Here is a 5,999-nt window from a genome sequence, read left to right as displayed (position 1 = left end):
GTTGATCGCATCTACCATACGACTCATGTTCGACCTTTCGGTCTCTCGTGTTCCGAGGCCATGTCTGTACATGCTAGGCTCGTCAAGTCAACCTAAGTGTTTCGCATGTGTAAATCTGGCTTACACCCGTTGTATGCGAACGTTAGAATCTATCACACCCGATCATCACGTGGTGCTTCGAAACAACGAACCTTCGCAACGGTGCACAGTTAGGGGGAACACTTTCTTGAAATTATTGCGAGGGATCATCTTATTTATGCTACCGTCGTTCTAAGCAAATAAGATGTAAACATGACAAACATCACATGCAAATCATAAAGTGACATGATATGTCCAATATCATCTTGCGCCTTTTGATCTCCATCTTCGAGGCGCGACATGATCACCTTCGTCACCGGCATGAAACCATGATCTTCATCATCATGATCTCCACGTGTCTTCATGAAGTTGTCTCGCCAACTATTACTTCTACTACTATGGCTAACGGTTAGCAATAAAGTAAAGTAATTACATGGCATTTTTCATTGACACGCAGGTCATGCAATAAATTAAGACAACTCCTATGGCTCCTTCCGGTTGTCATACTCATCGACATGCAAGTCGTGATTCCTATTACAAGAACATGATCAATCTCATACATCACATATATATAATTCATCACATCCTTTTGGCCATATCACATCACATAACATACCCTGCAAAAACAAGTTAGACGTCCTATAATTGTCGTTGCATGTTTTACGTGGCTACTATGGGTTTCTAGCAAGAACGTTTCTTACCTACGCAAAGCCACAACGGTGATATGCCAATTGCTATTTACCCTTCATAAGGACCCTCTTCATCGAATCCGATCCGACTAAAGTGAGAGAGACAGACACCCGCTAGCCACCTTATGCATCAAGTGCATGTCAGTCGGTGGAACCTGTCTCACGTAAGTGTATGTGTAAGGTCGGTCCGGGCCGCTTCATCCCACAATGCCGCCGAATCAAGATAAGACTAGTAACGACAAGAAAATTTAACAAATCATCGCCCACAACTACTTTGTGTTCTACTCGTGCATAGAATCTACGCATAGACCTAGCTCATGATGCCACTGTTGGGGAACGTAGCAATAATTCAAAATTTTCCTACGTGTCACCAAGGTCAATCTAGGAGATGCTAGCAACGAGAGAGAGGGAGTGCATCTTCATACCCTTGAAGATCGCTAAGCGGAAGCGTTACAAGAACGCGGTTGATGGAGTCGTACTCGCGGCGATTCAAATCGCGGAAGATCCGATCTAGCGCCGAACGGACGGCGCCTCCGCGTTCAACACATGTACAGCCCGGGAACGTCTCCTCCTTCTTGATCCAGCAAGGGGAGAGGAGAAGTTGAGGGAAAACTCCGGCAGCACGACGGCGTGGTGGTGGAGCTTATGGTATTCCTGCAGGGCTTCGCCAAGCTCTAAGTGAAGGAAATATGCCCTAGAGGCAATAATAAAGTTATTATTTATTTCCTTATATCATGATAAATGTTTATTATTCATGCTAGAATTGTATTAACCGGAAACATAATACATGTGTGAATACATAGACAAACAGAGTGTCACTAGTATGCCTCTACTTGACTAGCTTGTTAATCAAAGATGGTTATGTTTCCTAACCATAGACAAAGAAGTTGTTATTTGATTAACGAGATCACATCATTAGTTGAATGATCTGATTGACATGACCCATTCCATTAGCTTAGCACCCGATCGTTTAGTATGTTGCTATTGCTTTCTTCATGACTTATACATGTTCCTATGACTATGAGATTATGCAACTCCCGTTTGCCGGAGGAACACTTTGTGTGCTACCAAACATCACAACGTAACTGGGTGATTATAAAGGAGCTCTACAGGTGTCTCCAAAGGTACATGTTGGGTTGGCGTATTTCGAGATTAGGATTTGTCACTCCGATTGTCGGAGAGGTATCTCTGGGCCCTCTCGGTAATGCACATCACATAAGCCTTGCAAGCATTACAACTAATATGTTAGTTGTGAGATGATGTATTACGGAACGAGTAAAGAGACTTGCCGGTAACGAGATTGAACTAGGTATTGGATACCGACGATCGAATCTCGGGCAAGTAACATACCGATGACAAAGGGAACAACGTATGTTGTTATGCGGTCTGACCGATAAAGATCTTCGTAGAATATGTAGGAGCCAATATGGGCATCCAGGTCCCGCTATTGGTTATTGACCGGAGACGTGTCTCGGTCATGTCTGCATTGTTCTCGAACTATAGGGTCCGCACGCTTAAAGTTACGATGACAGTTATTATGAGTTTTATGCATTTTGATGTACCGAAGTTTGTTCGGAGTCCCGGATGTGATCACGGACATGACGAGGAGTCTCGAAATGGTCGAGACATAAAGATCGATATATTGGAAGCCTATATTTGGACATCGGAATCATTCCGGGTGAAATCGGCATTTTTTCGGAGTACCTGGGGGTTACCGGAACCCCCCGGGGGTTTATTGGGCCTACATGGGCCTTGAGGGAGAAGAGAGAAGGAGGCAGGTGGTGGCCGCGCGCCCCTCCCCTTCCTAGTCCGAATAGGACAAGGGAAGGGGGGCGGCGCCCCCCCTTTCCTTCCTCTCTTCCTCCTCTTTCCCCCTCTCTCCTTGTCCAACTAGGAAAGAAGGGAGTCCTACTCCCGGTGGGAGTAGGACTCCCCCTTGGCGCGCCACACCTTGGCCGGCCGCCCCCTCCCCTTGGCTCCTTTATATACGGGGGCAGGGGGGCACCCCTAGAACACACAAGTTGATCTTCGTGATCGTTCCTTAGCCGTGTGCGGTGCCCCCCTCCACCATATTCCACCTCGGTCATATCGTTGCAGTGCTTAGGCGAAGCCCTGCGTCGGTAGAACATCATCATCGTCACCACGCCGTTGTGCTGACGGAACTCATACCCGAAGCTTTGCTGGATCGGAGCCCGGGGAGCGTCATCGAGCTGTACGTGTGCTAAGAACTCGGAGGTGCCGGAGTAACGGTGCTTGGATCGGTCGGATCGGAAGACATACGACTACTTCCTCTACGTTGCGTCAACGCTTCCGTTGCGGTCTACGAGGGTACGTAGACAACACTCTCCCCTCTCGTTGCTATGCATCACCATGATCTTGTGTGTGCGTAGGAATTTTTTTGAAATTACTACGAAACCCAACAGTGGCGTCCGAGCCTAGGTTTTATATGTTGATGTTATATGCACGAGTAGAACACAAGTGAGTTGTGGGCGATATAAGTCATACTGCTTACCAGCATGTCATACTTTGGTTCGGCGGTATTGTTGGACGAAGCGACCCGGACCAACATTACGCGTACGCTTACGCGAGACCGGTTCTCCCGACGTGCTTTGCACAGAGGTGGCTTGCGGGCGACAGTTTCTCCAACTTTAGTTGAACCGAGTGTGGTTACGCCCCGGTCCTTGCGAAGGTTAAAACAGCACCAACTTGACAAACTATCGTTGTGGTTTTGATGCGTAGGTGAGATTGGTTCTTGCTTAAGCCCGTAGCAGCCACGTAAAACTTGCAACAACAAAGTAGAGGACGTCTAACTTTTTTTTGCAGGGCATGTTGTGATGTGATATGGTCAAGACATGATGTTGATTTTGATTGTATGAGATGATCATGTTTTGTAACCGAGTTATCGGCAACTGGCAGGAGCCATATGGTTGTCGCTTTATTGTATGCAATGCAATCGCGATGTAATGCTTTACTTTATCACTAAGCGGTAGCGATAGTCGTGGAAGCATAAGATTGGCGAGACGACAACGATGCTACGATGGAGATCAAGGTGTCGCGCCGGTGACGAAGGTGGTCATGACGGTGCTTCGGAGATGGAGATCACAAGCACAAGATGATGATGGCCATATCACATCACTTATATTGATTGCATGTGATGTTTATCTTTTATGCATCTTATCTTGCTTTGATTGACGGTAGCATTATAAGATGATCTCTCACTAAAATTATCAAGAAGTGTTCTCCCTGAGTATGCACCGTTGCGAAAGTTCTTCGTGCTGAGACACAACGTGATGATCGGGTGTGATAGGCTCTACGTTCAAATACAACGGGTGCAAAACAGTTGCACACGCGGAATACTCAGGTTATACTTGACGAGCCAAGCATATACAGATATGGCCTCGGAACACGGAGACCGAAAGGTCGAGCATGAATCATATAGTAGATATGATCAACATAATGATGTTCACCAATGGAACTACTCCATCTCACGTGATGATCGGACATGGTTCAGTTGATTTGGATCACGTAATCACTTAGAGGATAAGAGGGATGTCTATCTAAGTGGGAGTTCTTTTAGTAAATTAATTGAACCTAAATTTATCATGAAACTTAGTACCTGTGAAAGCACAAGTGCTCCCTAGGTGGTTTTGATAATTGATGACAACATATCTCTTGTTGGACTAACATTTCTATCTAGCATGTTTCAGATAAGTTCAACAATGGAGTGGCATGGACTAAAGGTTGTGGGAACTCCTTCAAGATGCTAAGGACAAAGGATTGGCTAAAGCTTCAAGCTCAAGACTCTTCATTTTACATTTTAGTGATCCAAGATCACATTGAGTCCATAGGAAAAGCCAATACTATCAAGGAGGGATGAGGTGTTGCTTAATGAGCCTCTTGCTTCATGTGCTTAATGATATGCTCCAAAATCCTCAGCTACTTTCCCATATCCACAAATGACCTAAACCCTAAGCCAAACTCGGTCATACCGATTCTTTCTATCCGGCGCCACCGAGTTTCACTTGTCATAAGCCACTGCCAAACCCTAGCAATTCGGTTCTACCGATAGGGATCTCGGTCTCACCGAGATGGGATTGCAAACTCTCTGTTTCCCTTTCGTAACTTTTCGGTCTCACCGAAAGAGCGAATCGGTCCCACCGAGATTGCAATGTAAATTCAGTGTTTCCTTTTTGTAACTTTTCGGTCTCACCGAAAGAGCAAATCGGTCCCACCGAGTTTGCCTGACCAACTCTCTAGTTAGCTAATTACCAAAATCGGTCTCACCGAGTTTGTGTAATCGGTCTCACCGAGATTACGTTATGCCCAAACCCTAACCATATCGGTCCTACCGAGTTGCATGTCAGTCCCACCGAAAATCTCTAACGGTCACTAGGTTTACCTTTTCGGTCCGACCGAGTTTGTTGATTCGGTCCCACCGAGATTGGAAAACTGTGTGTAACGGTTGGATTTTGTGTGGAGGCTATATATACCCCTCCACCTCCTCTTCATTCATGGAGAGAGCCATCAGAACACATACACAATTCCAACTCATATGTTCGGAGAGAGAACCACCTACTCATGTGTTGAGACCAAGATATTCCATTCCTACCATATGAATCTTGATCTCTAGCCTTCCCCAAGTTGCTTTCCACTCAAATCTTCTTTCCAAAAAATCCAAATCCTATGAGAGAGAGTTGAGTGTTGGGGAGACTATCATTTGAAGCACAAGAGCAAGGAGTTCATTACCTACACACCATTTGTTACTTCTTGGAGAGTGGTGTCTCCTAGATTGGCTAGGTGTTACTTGGGAGCCTCCGACAAGATTGTGGAGTTGAACCAAGGAGTTTGTAAGGGCAAGGAGATCGCCTACTTCGTGAAGATCTACCGCTAGTGAGCCAAGTCCTTCATGGGCGATGGCCATGGTGGGATAGACAAGGTTGCTTCTTCGTGGACCCTTTGTGGGTGGTTGCTTCTTCGTGGACCCTTCGTGGGTGGAGCCCTCCGTGGACTCGCGCAACCATTACCCTTCGTGGGTGGAGCCCTCCGTGGACTCGCGCAACCGTTACCCTTCGTGGGTTGAAGTCTCCATCAACGTGGATGTAGGATAGCACCACCTATACGAACCACGGGAAAAACATCCGTGTCTCCAATTGCGTTTGAATTCTCCAAACCCTTCCCCTTACATTCTTGCAAGTTGCATGCTTTACATTCCGCTGCTCATATACTATTTGC

Source organism: Triticum urartu, chromosome 7 (assembly GCF_003073215.2).
Source record: "Triticum urartu cultivar G1812 chromosome 7, Tu2.1, whole genome shotgun sequence".
NCBI lineage: Eukaryota > Viridiplantae > Streptophyta > Magnoliopsida > Poales > Poaceae > Triticum > Triticum urartu.
This window is presented reverse-complemented; position numbering follows the sequence as displayed.